The following is a 17295-nucleotide window of genomic DNA, read 5'->3' as shown; positions in this document are numbered from 1 at the left end:
GGCGTGGGTGTAAACCCCGCGGCACTCATGAGTTCGTCATCACAGCAGCCAGGTGAGCCTTGTCCATCCGGGTTGGGGGGCCGCCTGTGCACTGCTTCGGGCAGAAGAAATTCAGCAGACTTTACCCGTGTGTGTATCTCTGGGCGTATAGACTAAATGGTTTTGTCTATATGTGGTTTTTAGTCTTGGCTGCACATTATAAACAACTCGAGAGCTTCGAAAGGACTGCGGTGCCCCACCCAATTCAGGACCAATTGAACCCAAATCCAAGTAGGGCTTGGGCATCGTGCGTTAAAAACAAAACCAACCCTTCCATAAGTGCTTTCGATGCATGAAGAATGACAATTTACAGAGGTGACCAGCTTGATGGAATAGTTAGTTGTTAAACCATCCACCTTTAGGGATGAAATGGTGAAAATAGCTAACACTCACTGCTCAGTCTCTACGTGGGGTGGGTCAGTAAGTGCGGGCAGGCATTGTGACTACGCAGACATGGATGTACGTCCTTGCTATAACCTTGTTTCCCCATTTTACAGTTGGGCAGATTGAAGCTCCCGAAGTTAAAATGGTCAGTGACGATCTGTGACTAGTACCCAGGTAGGCTGACTCCAGAACTCATATTCAACCATTATATATTGTGCATTAAAAATACACCTTTACCTAAGAACCACCTGTTTGTGTGACAAGGACTAATTATGTGTTTGCCTGTGGGCCAGAGAGTTTATGTAGATGTATTTGTATGTTACGTAATTTTATCTGAAAAGTTTTGCTTGTATTAAAGTGAGGAGAATCACTGGGTCAATCCATTAAGGCCTATAGACTACCAACATTTCAAGGAGTGTTTTTTGGTTTTTGTTTTTTGTTTTTTTTAAGAGAAGAGCGAGGGGACCCCAGTAATTTGAAGAAAACATATTCTGTGGGTGTTTTTTGTTTTTGACACTTGAACATACATGTAAAATGCAGGGTTAGAGTCCAGAAGAGGCAGATGTTTTCCAAGGATATATGTGAGCAGCCACAGAAGTCCTTTATGTTGCTGGGCACGATACAGTTTTGGTGGTGGCCGGCTGGATGTAGCAGAAAGTACCAGGCAGGGTACAGAGTAGCATGTATTCTGCCATGTAAATTTTGGAGAAAAGCAACTACGTTGGTCTGCAGTACAAAAGCAAACCTTCTACAGCCCCTTCTCCCTTTGATTTATTTCATTTGTTTCCCGGTCAGATAAACTCTCGGAGGGAATATTTAAATACAGGGGTAATCCATTTGTTTTGAAAATGTGTTCAGTGATTTATTTTCTAGGGATATTCCAAAAAAAAAAAACCTCACAGGAAATATGGGTATTTCCCTGGCAATGGAGGGTTTAATGAAAATGTTTTTTTTATTATTATTATTAAATAAGCATTATTAAATGGTACTGTGTCACAAAGAAATGTCTCGGCATTTCTACTAGTGATTGCTATCTGATATTGTGAGCTGTGTGGCAGGCTAAGCATATTACTTATCAAGTTATAGGGATTGGTTTTCATGTTGCTTGCAGTTTTGGTGAGGAAAGTTTACAGACCTACAAAGGCGAGTTTGACATAATCCTAAGTAACGTCACGTTGGAGTCTGGCGTGGAAGCAGCTCTCCAGCCCCGTGGCCCTCCTTCCATTCTCCTCCCCACCGACCACCAAAAACACTCTTCTCCAGCAATTGCCAAACCACTTGTGGTTCCTCTGCACAGCTCTGCCTAGGTTTCTCTTCTGCTTCTTGCGTACCTCCTTCAGGAAATTTCCCCTGGTTTCTTCTTAGAAAACATTTTAAAATACCCTCCCTGTGTGTCCTCTGTGCCTTGTACGTGCATGCCCCACTGCCTGAGTCACAACATATCACACTGCTTTTGTTCACGTGTTAGACTCCCCTACTAAACTGAACTCGTGAAAGGTGCGAATGGTGATTATTTTATTTACTGTGTGTCCCTGGTCTACAGTGGACACTGAAGCCTATTGCGTCGGTCCGAATTGAATTTGAGTTGCATCGTAGGTGTTGGTGTTTTGGCTGTGTCACCCGTCTTCACTCTTAACTGTCCTCACCATTTCTGCTGCCAGTTACGTACGAGGCTAAAACACGTCCTTGCACAAAGAATACAAAATACTGCTAGCACATTCTTAGGAAGGAACAGGAAGGATGGGGATGGGGAGAAACCAGTTTTGCACTTGTTTCCTAATTTCGTTCGCAGTTGACCAGTCGGCCAGCACAACTTTTCTTGGTTACTTGCGTACACTGGGAGAGAGGCTCGACACGATCGCTTTTCAGTTTATTGAGGAAGGGGGAAATGGCCCCGCATCACTGAAGGACATACCTTTCTGTGCCTTAGCCCAGTACAGGTGGTTCATCACATTCTATTGCACTGTAACTTTCAGATTTAGTGTTGCCAGAGGTAGTTTTCAAGCAGCACTGTCCTGTAGAATTTTCTCAGATGACAGAAGGATGATCGTAATGATATATTTTTAATATCTTAGCAGTAAGAGTCACTAGCCACCCGAGGCTGTTGAACACTTTGAAATTTGGGTAGTATTAGGAAATGTACTTCTCATTGATTTAAATGTAAATAGTCACAAGTGGTTAGTAGCTACTCCGTCGGGTGGTGCAATTATAGATGATTTGTTTATGTTAAGTATGGTGTTTGACAGGTAAACACTTAGGCTAAGGTATTTTTCCTTTAAAAGAAAAATCTTGAATCATTTTTTAGGGCTTAACGCTATGCTTTCCATTCACAGGTGTTACTGGATGATATTTTTGACTTTATTTGATGATGGATTGAAAAATAAAGTCCCAAGATGATTTGGTGCTCAGGTCCTACAGAGAGAGCTAGAAGTGTAAGTCAAATCAGTAGTAGTTTCTGTTGTGTTGTGCACTTGATCGTGAGTCTTCTTCAGAGAGATAAAATCAGGCACTGAATTCTGTTAGAAAGTTCGGTTTGTAAAGTCAAAGGTAGCATATGTGTTAATGGCGTCTGAAAAGAGGACTGGAAATATCTTCAGTATGAGAAACAGGACTGGAAACATTTATTTCTTAAACCTCTAAGTCTCCGTCTGTGGTAATCCTAACACCCAAGTTATAAACTACTCAAAGAGGATATGTGAAACGTAAATAGAAACAGATGTTAGCTGTGCAGATAACCGCTACTAGACTGAGAAATGTTTGTATAAAAAGGTATGAGATACATCAAACACCTGTTTAGAAGGAGAGCCCTGAGGCTGAAAATCACAGATTTCATTTCATGTGGTCGATGCCGTATTGGTGGGTCGATGGCGCAGCCCAGCGTGGGGTCTAGCACGTGAAGAAGGGGATGCCGGCTCGGCTCCCCCTGCTGCACAGCAGCTCACGGACCTCCCGGTGCTCCATGTGGCTGGATTACAGGCCTGCCCTTGTGCCTGGGGCACAGGTTAGCTTCCTGTCATTCTGCCACTCCGTGTTCCGCAGAGGAAAACTGATTTAATTCTAGAGTAAGTGAAACATAAATGAAAATATAAATCTGTTGTTTAAAAAATGTCATACTATGTATTCCAAGGTAGAAATGCGTAGTTTTCTTTTTTGGGGGGGTGGGAGAGATGTTCCTTTCTCTCTCAGCAATTTCTGGCCTCCTAGTTCTTGATTTAAGTTCTTAGTTATGATTGCTCTTCAGACACCTTTGGTGTGAACCTTTCTGGTCCGGGAGAAGCCCACAAACCAAAACCAGACTATCAAAAACATGTGTTCTGGAAAGGACTGTCATCGCCCTCAAAACCGAACCAGAACACACCCGAAACAAGACAGAACCCACCACTGCTGATACCAACAGCAGTTAACCCGACTGACCAAACAAAAAAACACCTGGGGGATTTGAGTTGTTGCTTTTGTGGAGAGGTCAGTAACGTGAAGTCTCTCTTTACATATTAAATGTAAGTTATTCAAAAATTTCTGTCTGTCTGTCTCTGACACTATAGCAGTGATAGGAGAATCACACTGCAGTGTGGATCTGGTTGGCCTAGAAGATCCTGTTGGGCTGCTTGGGTTCAGGTATATGATATAAGAATCATTTTGAAAGTTTATTGGGACCTCTCTAGTGACCTTGGCCACTAACTTGACAGGAGAATTGAAGGAAGTTACTGGCTTCGTATCTTCCTCATCAGGGGAGTGGGTGGATCGGATGAGTGGTTCTCAGACTTCTGTGTGCGTTAGAGTCACTGAGAGCTTGCTAGCACGGGACTGCTGGACCCCACCAGAGTTTCCGACTCGGAAGGTCTGGGGTGGGAGCTGATAATCTGCACGCCTCACAGCTTTCCGGGTGAGGCCGCTGTTGCTGGTCGGAAGGCGGCATTTTCAGGGCCAGTGGGTTCAATATTTTCTCTGAAGTTCTGTGATTCTGTACCTGATTTTCCCCGGTTTTGAGGGCAGCACCTGTTCTTTGATGTCTGCAATGTTAACGTCATTTAAAGATTGCTGTCTGGCAAATGGAGTTTTAAAAGGTTGAAATGGGTTATTTATTTTTTCTGATGTTTCTTCTTATTTGTTACTCTTGGAAGACCTCGCTTTTGACTGGACTCAGACTCAGAGGTAGAAGCTGTCCGAGAGGACAGCCTGCCTCTCGGCAGTCTGCTCCTGGCGTTTTTCTTTGGCCTCCTTCATTCTCTGAGCCAGAAGTTGAGCATTTTCTGCAGCCTCTTCCTGGCTTTTCTTCATACGTTGTTTCTTCAGAGCAACAAGGCAGCCTCCGCGTTGCAGGACACGTGGAGTAGTGACGATGCTGAATCTTGGGTGCTTTGGTGCTGGTTTCTCACCATGTTGGTTCAGGGGCTTTCTCACAACATACTGGTGGACATCATCGTTATAGAGTGAAAAACTTGCGGGTTCTGCTTACTTTTCTGATCCCCGGGTGGCAAGGCACATTAGTATCAGCGAGACCAGGAGTATCTTTCTCCCCCCCCTTTTTTTTTTTTTTACAACGACCAAGTTGAGAACACTGAGCTTGGCGTCCACGATGCAGCCCTGAACAGATCTGCACTTTCTCCAGTCCTCCTTGGTCTACAGCAGAAATGCCCCTTACTCAGCAGCTGGTGGACCTGGGTCAAGACACCCCGCCCCAGGGGGAAACCTTGTCTGTCATTCCCCCCACTGATTCGAACCATACGCCCCTTCCATTCTTCACCCAGAGCGTCAGCAGTAACTTCTGTGGCCATATGCTTCTCACGAAAGGTAGGAAGTTTGCATTCATTGTCCCCTACAATGCGTTCCTGACAGCCAGTGGCTGGAAAGAGTTGTTCAGCTTCATCCTGAAGCAGCCGACTGCCGTCGAGGTGCCACGATAAAGAGCAGGTTAATAAATTTTATTTTGGGAGTTCTTGAGAATTCTATGTATTTTGCAAAAACTTGGGTCTCTTAAAACTCGGACTGGATATTCTTACCCAGTACTCAGTAGGTTCTCCAGTTAAAATACATTGAAATATTTCCGATGTTACTAAATGACAAAACCAGTTGCTGCTCCTTAAACCTAAATGTAATCATGTAGATGCACAGCTACAGGGTATGATGGGGACACATCATATAATCGTGGGCTCACTCAGTACAATGGTTATGAGTGGGTCCGCAGCAGACTCTGATAGCATGAACCTGGACGTCCTCCGAGGAGAGCTGCCTCCTAGCGTCTTGGCTGCAGGACGGAGGTGCCCATCAGGGGGATGAAGAGCGAGTCAGGGCACAGCCGTCCCTTATTTTGAGGACTTTGGGGAACACTGGAGGCTCCACAGTTTCTAAATGAAGGGGCTCCGGGGCTGGAATTTGGTGGGAAGGAGGTGGCGATACCAGAAAATGTTCTTATCCAGCGTGTATGTTTGGGGGCCCTTCGGGGAGAGGTGCACGGAGAGCCCAGGGCATTCTGACCGGTGGTGCTCAGGAAGTGTTCAGGTTAAAGTCAACTCCCAGGTGCCAAGTGTCAGATGGACTCAAGGTTTGAGGTGAGTTTTAAGTGAGGTTTGGTAATAAATTCTAATATGAGTGAATTTACTGGAGAAAAATAAGATTTTGGGGGGATAATCTTATGTGAGACAAGGAAAATAAAAAAGAAGAAATGGGTAAGGAGTAGAGAATGGGAGGGTAAAAATGACAGGTTTTAAGTTTTTAAATGTTCCAAAACTTTCTATGTATGTTAAGACTAGTTATAGCACAGATTTCTTTGTTAGAAAATAAATGAATGAGTTTTCCTTTTCATTTTCGCTCAATACTTCAAAATACCCGATGCTGCTCTTGACCAAAATCAAATGCTTTTCCGAAGTTATGCCCAGGATTCACACACTGTTTACTTTTTTAGATTGCTCTATGATCATTAACTAGTTTAAGTCAAATTTCTGGAAGACACATGTGGTGCTTATTCCTGGGTGTGTTGTATGGATTAGGAAACAACATTTGTGTAGCACAGGCCACGAAGCTGGGCTGAAGCTGAGAGATCTCACTGCTTTTTACATCTGCTAGTCATAGCGTTACCTTAAAATTCTCCGTGTTCTAACTGCTTTTATAAAATGGTTGAGCCTTAAATCTTAGAGTTGATTTGGCATCCGTGTATTTGATTTTAAACTACATTTCATAGTTACGGCCTTGGATTTTGAGCTCATGTTTATTTCTTTGAAAAGTATTGATACTACTGGTGCTTTGCTACACAGATGTGCAGCCCACCCTCTTCCCCCCTTCCCTCCCTTCCTCTCTTTCTTCCTGTCTCCTTCCTTCCTTTTCCTCACCTGAGGACATGCTTATTGATTTTAGAGAGAGGGGAAGGGAGGTGGGGAAGGGGGGAGAGAGGGAGAGAAACATCAATCAGTTCTCTCTTGTCTGGAATGAACTGAACCTGCAACCTAGGTATGTGCCCTGACTGGGAATTGAACCTGTGATATTCTGGTCTATGGGTATGACACTGCAACCAACTGAGCCACAGTGGCCAGGGCTGCAGTCATTTCTTGACTCAAATGTCTGTGATACAATCTTTGTAACTAAATCTTGAAGCTGTTTCAAATTCTTTAGACCCGACAGTTTGAAGCTGGGGTTGGCCGTCTGTATCACAAGAGTGCTGGGGGTGACCCAGGGGCCAGTTTTCACTGGGGAGCCCGAGGGAGGGAGGTTTGTTATGTGATCCCCTCCGCCCATCTTTCTTGAAGTCCCCCCTGCCCCCGCCCCCCGCCCCTTCCTCAGGACCTTTTAAGGCCTCTTGTGCTTTAGAGACTTAGGTCACTTTTCTTGGATGTAATCGTACTAGCACTTGACAACGTCTTTGTCCTCCTGTATCTCCTGGGGGTCCTCTCTTCCGGCTTCTGATATTTCTGTTTCTCTTTACAGCCAGGCTCTGGCGGGCCAAACCTCCCTGTGGATTTCCTTTACTGTTGGTCCTACCTCCAAGTTTGCTTCTTCCTTACCCTGTCAGAAGTCCTCTGTGCTGCGGCTGATCGTACTTAGCTTGGTGGAAAGAGTACTGAGGCTAGAAGAGCGTTTATAATAATGATTGGTGGGTGCCTGCCTCTTTGGATTCTGTTCTAGTGCTTTACATGCTTTCCACTGGATTCCATTTCCCACTAGCTGCTGAATCGTGGGAGAGTGTCCCAGTCTATGCCAGCGGCTGCTCGTCTGTAAAGTGAGGCGTTAGTGAGTTTCTGGCCCTAAAGTGCTGTGATTGAGTTCGTTCACATCGTGATAGGATTGTAAATCCCAACCAGGAGTACTCTAGTTTTTTGAAGGTTGCCTGCTAAGCAAGACAGGGCTCAGTGTGGAGAGCTGCTTGAACCCTGGGGTCAGGAGAACCAGGACTCCTTAATTAGACCATCGGCAGGGTGGCTGGCCTGCTTTTTTCTCCAGGAGTTTGGGGTGGGTCTCAGGGGCAGTCTTCTCCGTTCTTGTGCTGTCTGCATCAGGAGACCTGAAGTTGAACCTGGGCACTCCACTTTGGAAAGTTTTGTTGACCTGGTATTTGGGAGATAATGCTGCTTCTTATCTCCGTGATGGGGAGGAGCTGGGCTTCTGAAGCATCCTTTTGTTGACGGTATTTACATAACTAGGGGAGTTTCTGGGATCGTGCCTAATACTTTTGTTTATTCTTAAATAGCTCATAAAAAGTGCTACCTCAGATCTTTCTCTTGCAGAATTGTACGTGGCCTGTGACCTTGAGTGCTTGCTTCCTATTTCTAGGGGAATTTTCATTAGTGCTGAGTCTTGCTGTAATGCTCACAACTACACCAAGCTTCTTATCTGTCCCTTGTCAAGGTCACTGACGATTGTTTTACTTTGTGTGTTTATATTGATGTAACAGGCGTTCATTGCACATAATGTCCATTTTCTAAAAATACATAATTTTTGTTTGTTTCCCAAAAGATTACCTTTTTTTCATCATTTTCTATTTTTTAGCTTTTCAAAATTGTGTAATACCTACTTTTTATAAGCCCTGAAGTCTGTTTTCTGCCTTTTAGTTTGTGAAAGGTTACAGCGCTTGCTGTGTCTGTAGGCTGCTTCTGTTTTTACGGCAGTAAATACCCAAATCCTCCTTTGCTTGAATTTTAAAGGGTTCGGAATTAAGATTCCTTCTGCTACTAACGTAACTCTTCTGAAAAGGTACATAGGAGTTTACTCTTTGTCGTGTATCTTTAGCAGTTTGGAACAAGGTTTTTATATGGTTCATGAATCAACACTCAATTTAGTCAATTCATGTTACCTGCAGAATGAAGATCCTTTGAGATTCTAAACAATAGAAATATCCCAACAACAGATTTGCTTTAAAAAGACTTTTAAAATGATTTGCCATATGAGTATCCACATAACAGCTGAAGAGCATTTGCTCTTGCGTGGAGGACGTGATGGTGGCATGATACCCTGGCTCATTCTGTGTCCCGTGGCCCCCAGCCCTTGATGAAGGAGGCGCCCGCGTTGCTGGAGCAGCAGCACCCAGGGAGTCCGACTGGAAATGTCCCCTTCTGACTGTATTTTGTTGTTGTTTTTGGAGAGTGCCAGTTGTTTGAAAGCACTGAATTGCAATTTTATAAATATACACGTTGCTCACTAACACATCTTTTTGGATCCCTGTGCTTTTCTGGAATTAAGAGGTCCGAGTTCTGGGAAGATGACTCGTCAGGAACACGCCAGGTCCTGGACATGCCGGGTAAACAGTCCAGTGTGTTCCAGGTTGCAGCACTTTCTGTGTTACTTTCCACACATTGGACGCCTCCTAATTCTCGACATGGAGTCTGGGAGCAGGCACAAGTAAACGTGTCCTGTCTTGGCAGACTTTCTGTCCAAAACTAAACAAAAGAAAACAAACAAAAGCACTTAAAGGAGTCTGGAGTCCATCCGAACGGTTTGTGGGGTGCTGGTGCACCGAGGCCCTGGGGTACAGATGAGACATTCTTGGCCATTCTCCTCCTGCTGGCTTATTCTCTTTCCTTTCTGTCTTCTTTACTCTCTCAATTTCCTTCCTTTTTCCCTTTTGGGTTCGTTCTTGTTTCTTCTGTTCTCCTTCCTTATTCTTCAGCTTTCCCCCCCCCCCCCCCCCCCCGTTCCTGGTGTGAGTAGCCCCCTCACATTGTATGGTTACCACAGGCATCTCTTTAGCCTAACTAATAGCAGACCAGAGCTAAAGACAAGTTCTACTCTAACATTTACGGCTATTGTAGTCTGTAAAATTCCATGCTCGGGCAGACTCTTTCTAAAGAGTTTAACGTATTCACGTAGCATATTATGTGTTGAGTGGAAAAGATATGTGAAATGTAAAACTTCCCACACTCTTTGGGATATTTAAATAGACATTCAGATTGGTTTCAGATTGAAGTTTGCATTTTGGGCAAAAGGCCATTCTTCCAACATTTAGGTAATAATAGTCATGTAGACAATGAGTTCCAGGATTCTTTCTGCTTACGACATTTTTGGTAAACACAAGTGTTCTTTTAGTTAAAAATAATGCCTTTAAACTGTCTAAACTGTAACAAAGTTTGGTATAAAAAATATGACAGAATTAAATTTGTTTTAAATACCCAACTATTACTTTTGCCACTGTCCAGGATCAGAATATATTATAGTTCTAAGAGGCTTCAGAGCCAGTTCAGTTCAATCTAAGTTTATAGATGTGAGACAGTTTACGTGACGTTACACACCTGGTTGATGGCCTCGTTGACCGCAAGCAGGTCTTTCACTTTCCTACTCACTCTGCTGCTTTTGGACAGAAGGTTAAACTTACGAAATTTAGAGGTAAAATGGGCAGAGGAGCCTGAGAAACGTACGTGAGTTCGAAACCTTGCTTGACTTGTTCAGTTGTTATGAAATGTCGGACTAGGGGTTTAACCTCTCTGAGCTCCGTTTGGGAGGGTTGAACTCAGGTCCCTTCCAGGCCTGTGACTTGTTCTCAGGAGAGGAAATTGACACAGACATGGGTTCTTCCTTTTGTGCATTTGCACAGTTTCAGTTTGTGTCTGTTTCAAGTTAGAAATTGTTCCTATGTTTTTAAGTAGGTGTCATTTGCATGTTTTGTTAGTGAATCAACTTTTCCGAAGTGTAGTGTTCCTAGACACAAGTGGTTGTCGGCGTGGGAGTTGCCTGAGTTCAGGTGTCTCTAGCGTTACCTTGACTAATGGAGGGTAACACATTCAGAGGCAGGTCCCCCAGCTTCACACTGGTGGGCAGGTCCTGCAGAGGAATAGTCCACAGACAGGTAATTGACAGGTGCTTTTTTCAAATGGTTTACAGTTTTAGTGTCAGAGTCAGGTCACATAAATAAAATTTCAGAGACTTTGGCTATTCTGACTTGGAGAGTGGCCTTATTTGGGGCTGTGAAACAGGTTTTTCCATTCTCAGTAGGATAATCTGTCCTTGTTTGGGTCAGAGAGACAGTTGTGACAGTTGGACAGTTGTGACAATGTGCAAGGATAGGAAAGACGAGATGAGTGTAGAGTGTGGGGAGCACGCCGAGGAGACTGGAGATGGTTTTCTAAGAGACTGTAGCTGAGCTTTGGGACCTGCCCCTGTTGCTCAGGAGTAGTTCCTATGCTCTTCTTTGTTTAAAAAAGCCCATTCTTTCAAAAAACATTTGAACACCTATCATGTGCATCACAATTAGCTGGAAATTACAAAAGAGTTACTCACCAAGAATTTTCCTTTGGGTAGTTTCCAGTGCATAGGCCACGAAACAGTGAGATGCAGTACATGTCCGAGGAACCCCAGCAGTGGTCTGGACAAGGACAGGGAAGGGCCAAGGACCCCAAGGAGCCAGGACATCGGAGCAGCTTGCAGGACCAGCAGTTAAGAATAGGTAAAGAGCTCATTTTAATTTTCTTTTGGGAGAGTGCCAGGGATGCGGTTGGGCTATGTTAAGACATAGGCTGGGGAGTTGGGAAATGACCATCGTATGTTTTAAGGTGGCAAATGAGGGGGCCCTGTGAAAGTACCTTTTTATCCCATCTTGTTATTTGAAAAATTCCAAATCTTTAGAAAAAGAGTACTCTGAACACCTACATGCCCTTCTTCTGGATAAATCAGTTAACATTTTGCCGCACTGGCCCCCACACTGTGTGTGTGTGTGTTTTGAATCAGACGTGGTGTGTGTATTTGTAGCTCTTTCTTAGCCACTTGCATATGAGTTGCAGGGACCATGACATTGTACCTTTAAGTACTTGCTAAAGGGGATGTTCCTCAGTATAACCACAGTACAATTTCCACATCCAAGGAGTTTAGCACTGATATATAGTAACAGGTCAAATGTACAGAAAATCATTAAATTTGGGGGTTGAATGTGTACTTATTTTTCTTTTTTAAAAATCAGGCAGACTTGTCTGGCGCAGTGTGTATTGAATGAATTGATGGGACAAGAGACTAGAGCGCATATTTAAGAAGTCATATATAGGCATAAAAATAGAGAGAGGAAGTGTGTGAACATTCTGGTATGCTATATTCTTAAAGGTACAGTCTTAAGTAAGGACAAGGCATAGAAAAGTATAAAAATGAGACTTTGTAAGGAGTCGCGTGAGAATTCGTAACCAGCTGTCACACATCTGTATCTACAGTGGATAAAAAATGAACGGACACTTTAGGCCTTGCAGAGAAGGAGGTGGTGGCAGGAGGACAGGGAGGCTTTTCCCTGAGTGCCCTTTTTTTTTTAAACCTTCTGAATTTTGAGCTATGTGAATGACTTAGTTAAAAATAAATAGGAGGCCCTGGCTGGGTTGCTTAGTTGGTTAGAGCATCGTCCTCTTACACCAAGGCTGTGGGTTCGATCCCTAGTCAGGGCACCTACAAGAATCATGAATAATGCATAAATAAGTGGAACAACAAATTAATGTGTCTGTCTGTCTCTGTCCTTTCCCCTGCCTCCTCCCTCCCTGCTTCTCTCTCTCAAATCAACATAAATAAATAAATAGTAAATAAGCAAGCGTAGACTTATGTTGACACTATTACTAGCTTTGTAGCACACAGGACACTTCTCTTTCAAAGGAAATTTGGAGAATGGGACCTGAAGCAAAGAAGTGGAGGAAAATTTTTGTCTCCTCAGTTTTAAAGGAAAAAGGATGTTGTGAAGTAAGAGGGGTTTTTTTGCAGGAGCTGCTGATGTGCAGAGGAGGGATTTGATGCCGGTCTGATATCCAGGAAGGCTGGGATTTCACCGAGAAAAGCAGAAAGGAAGATGATGTAGAACACTGTATATTCCTCTGGGAGTAAAGGATAATTTTTTTTCCTCCTCTAAGAATGAGAAACAAGAATAGAATTTTGTAGTTTGTTTCAGTAGGAAAGTACAGAAGATGGCAAATGGGTCTGAGAATTTACATTTTGTATATATTCATATTACCTTTGATGATAAAAGATAAGTACATTTAAAAAGCTGCTAAGTGAAAACCAACATTTAGGAATAATGTTTGGCTATTTTCTTGACATTTTTAAAAGATATTCTTGGATATTATGTGAAAAAATACATGAAAATTAAAGGAAAACCTTATTGAGTAAATGTTAGTATTTTTATTTGATAGCAATTTGATTATTTTGTGTGGTAGTTTTTATGTAATTATATGGTGAACTTGTGATATTTATGCTTAAAAATTATTTTGCAGTGTTTCAAAATATGTTGCATGAAAAGTTAAAATTGATTTTGGAGTTAATGCAGCCACAGTTTATTTTCTGTTTTCATGTGATTAACACAAAGTTATTGATTGGTACTTAGTGCCTTTTCTCTTGAAGGTCAGTGTTTATTAATCAGTGAGTGTTGACTTGCTCCCCGTGTCCATTAGGCATCCTCGAGTTAATGGAGACAGATGGTCTGCCCTTGACAGATGCTTCTGGAAAGTTAACATTTCAACAGTGGTAGTTAAATTCCTGTCAGGGAGAGAAGCCACTGATTGCACAGGCAGGCCTTTGAGAGGAGAGGAACACTGCACCTTTTGATCACGAGTCTAGGGTGAGACTTTGCAGGTGAAGAAATACGATTTTATCAGTTCATTCAGAGTTGATGGGGACTGTGAGACTGAGTGAAGCTAACCAAGCTACACACATTTACAGGAGATTAAATATCCTAGTGTGTTAACTTACAGTGGCAGATGTACTGTGGCCAGCCTGTTGGAAGGAGAAACTGTAGATAGTAACTTTACTTGGTGAACGCAGAAATAAGGTGGGGAAAAACTGGACATTTTAATCGGTATTTCCATCAAGGTACAGGAATTTGATAGAGAACGTTTTTCACTCCAGGGCTGGTCTGCCTAAAAACCTGGTGCGTAAAATCACAGCATCTTTACTAGAGTGTGGTGCTGGATACACATGACGAACTCTTCTCCAGCTCCCTTTGTAATCCGTTATCAAAGGCCCCGCGACCCTGTGCCAGGTATGTTACAGTACAAGACAGAAATAACAGTAACAGTAATGCGTGTTTACCATGTGTCAGGCACTTGACTAAGATGCTTTTCTTTTATTATTCTACTAACCCCACAGTGACCCTAGGGAATAGACACTACTGCCATTCCTTCTTTAAGGAGGGGAACATCAAAGCTTAGGAGAGCTTAGGGCTTGGGGTCCAAATTCAGAGCCGAGTAGCCTGACTCTGGAGAAGCTAATGATCTTATCCACATGCAACAGAATTTCTTCTGCAGAATTTCAGCTTCTTTCCACTTGTGTTTCCTGAGGATATAACATGGTCATTTCGAGTTACCTTACCTCTCAAATGAACACGAGAAATAGAGTTATTTTTAAAGTATGTTAAACCCTAACTCCCTTAAGGTAGGTTTTTTTTTTAAGATTATTGATTTTATCTATTTAATAATTCTGAATAATTTTACTTAGAGGATTACCATTAAAAATTAAAAAGTTGGAGGAAACCTGAGGGTAATGCAAAGAACATTTATTTTTACTTACTAACATTTCCCATTTACTTTATCATTTGTGAGTATTTTCTTGCTGTTTATATTTATGTACGTGTATATATATATTTTTTTCTGAATCATTTAAAAATGTTATATATATTATGGCCCTTTGCCCCTAAATATTTCAGTGTGTATTTCCTAACAGGGATATTTGCTTACATATCCATTACTGCTTCATGAATTTATATTCTTAAAATACTTTAACCTAACATGCTGTCTCAATCACAGTTTTGTCACTTGGGCCAAGAAAGTCCTTTATCACATTTTCCCCTCCTTATGGTATGAAATCCAATCTAGGGTTATATGTCGCATGTAGTTGTCACGTCTATTTAATATCCTTTGATCTGGAATATTTCCACCATTTTTCTTTGCCTTTTATCAAATTGGCACTTTTGAAGACTAGAGTACCTGGCCTTTTTATTAGTATTAGAAAGTTTCTCATTTTGTGTTTGTCTGATGTTTCCTCATTGTTCGATTCACATTATGCATTCTTGGCCAGAGCTTATTTTTTCCCCCACCTAGTTTATTAAGTTTATTCTTCTTCTTCAATAAGGTTTATTCCTTTTCTAAAATTAGGAAGTTAACACTGACACAACAATATTATCTAAATACAGACCTTAGTCAGATGCCATCAATTATTCCCAAAATGTCTTTACAGTATGAGAATCCTGGATGACATGTTACACGTGTTCTCCTTTTATCTGAAACAGTTTTTTGGTCTTTAGGTTTCACGGCACTGGCGTTTGGGAAGAGCGTGAGCAAATTATTACTAGAATGCCTTCAATTTTGGTTTGTTTGAAGTTTCCTCACTGTTAGATTCCGGTTTTGAACTTTTGGCAAAAGTGTTATACAAGGGACATTGTGTTCCCAGGGCATCGTATTCAGAGGCACATGACGTCTGTCAGTCCGGTCCTACTTGCTGGTGAGGTTAACTCCGGTCACGTGGTTGAGGCGTGGTCTACCAGGTCTGTCCAGGGTGGCCACTCTTTCCTCCCTTTCAGACAGTGTATCTTGTGAGGCGAGGTTTCTAGTTAACACCCCGTTACTCCTCAGACTTCTACCTGTGGGACTTAGAATCCATGGGTGATTCTTGCCTGAATAAGTTGTTGTTACGATGATTTCCTGATGGTGATGTAAAATTACGTCATTCCCTCTTCATTTTTTTGTTGGTTTTCTGCCACAAAGAGGACTGTTCCCTTACTTGTCATTTATTTACATCAGTAGATGCATGGATTCTTATTTTTAAAATTATTTTATTATCATTACTTATTTTTGATGTTCAAATTGTCCTGGATTTGGCCAGTGGGAGCCCCTTCAAACTTGCCATGATATCCTTTTGACACATCCTCACTTTCTGGCACAGAGTGGTCCTCTGTGCTTTGCTGGCCTTGGCCCCGGAAGCAGCCCTTTCTCCAAAGAGTTCTTTATGAGAGTGCCTGTTTCCCCGTGGCCTAACCAAGAGGGACTTGTTATTTGTTACGCTGTTTAATTTTTGTCAGTCTGATAGGTGAGAAATAGCTCTCTGTGCAGTTTCAATTTGTATTTCTTTTATGAGCGGAATAGAATGTCTTTTCATATGTTTAAGGGAGAGATGTGTGTGACTGTGTGTGCACATGTGTGTGTGTATGTTCATTTCCTCTGCCCATGTTTCTGTCAATTTATTACTCTTTATTTCCTCAATTTTAGTTCTTTATGTATTCTGGATTTTAGCCCTTTATCTGTGATATGAGGCAAATATTCTCTCGCATTTTATCTATTGTCTTTTGCTAATGATTTTTTTTTTTTTTTGGCCATGTAAAGAATGTTGCTAGAAATTTTACGTAATCAGCCCTGGCCTGTTGCTGGTTGTTTGCAGCGTCGTCCCACACACCAAAAGGCTGTGGGTTTCATCACCAGTCAGGGCACACACCTAGGCTGCGGATTTGATCTTGGTTGGGGCATGTACGGGTGGCAAAAAAACCCCCAAAACTACATAATCTAATTATGTAAAAATTTTATGTAATCGAATTATGTGTTTTTATTCTTCCCGATTTTGATGAGCACGTCTTTCCTTACATCAAGGTTAGAAAAGAATTCACCGTTTTTCCTCTCTAGTCCTTGGGTGACTTCATTGTTTCACATTTAGATCATTTGACATTTATTCTCGTGTGAGCTATAAAGTATGGATCTCATTTTATCTTTCAGAATGGCTAATCAGTTATTTTAGCTATTCATTAAAAAGTCGATTTTACCCCAGTGAGGTTCAGATGTGGCCTTTTTTACATGTGTGCTGAAGTTCCATCTGTATTGGAGTCTGGTTTGGAACTTTCTGTATTACTCCACTGGCTCGTCTGCTACGGGTCAGTAGTAGCGCACTTTCCGTTAGAGTCTTTAAGTGTAATTTAACATCTGGAAGGACCGGTCCTCCTCTCCAGCATTTCGTGTTTTCCTGGCTGTTCGTGCATATGTATTTTTAGTAGGAGGGTCAGTATCAATTGTCTAGCATTATTATGGGGATTACATTGAATTTATACATCTTTTGATGTTGACTTGGTATATACCAAAACAGGAAATATCTTTCTAGTTGCTAAAGTCTTTATTTGTGCCTTTTTAGGAATGTTTTAAAGTTTTTCTCAGATGGGTTTTACACAGTTAAATATTTTCTTTGTAAAATTTTCTTTTGGCTTAAAAAAAAAAACACCTCACCCAAGGAAGAAGGATATGTTTATTGATTTCAGAGAGAGAGAGAGAGAGAGAGGAAGAGAGAGGGAGAGGGAGAGGGAGAGAACCATCGATGTGAGGAAAAATATTGATCAGCTGAGTCTGTACGCGCCTGGGGATTGAACTCAAAACCTAGGTATGTGCCCTGACCCAGGATTGAACCTGTAACCTTTTGATGTACAGGACGACGCTCCAACCAACTGAGCCACCTGGCCAGGGC

General features: G+C 42.2%; 1 long non-coding RNA gene across 21 annotated transcripts in view; it reads left to right on the top strand.

The window, feature by feature from the left end:
• Positions 1-17295, top strand: part of LOC112299748 (uncharacterized) — a 198199-nt gene that overhangs the window by 2545 nt on the left and 178359 nt on the right. For 14 of the 21 annotated variants that reach the window (XR_011651337.1, XR_011651333.1, XR_011651326.1 and 11 more), the window contains exon 2: positions 537-17295. This exon is cut by the window's right edge. This is a non-coding gene — a long non-coding RNA (uncharacterized lncRNA). The remainder of the gene's footprint in view (positions 1-536) is intronic. The other 7 variants (XR_011651338.1, XR_011651331.1, XR_011651330.1 and 4 more) reach the window with 6 other exon arrangements.

The sequence above is a fragment of the Desmodus rotundus genome, chromosome 6, assembly GCF_022682495.2.
Source record: "Desmodus rotundus isolate HL8 chromosome 6, HLdesRot8A.1, whole genome shotgun sequence".
Classification (NCBI taxonomy): Eukaryota; Metazoa; Chordata; class Mammalia; order Chiroptera; family Phyllostomidae; genus Desmodus; species Desmodus rotundus.
This window is presented reverse-complemented; position numbering and strand designations above follow the sequence as displayed.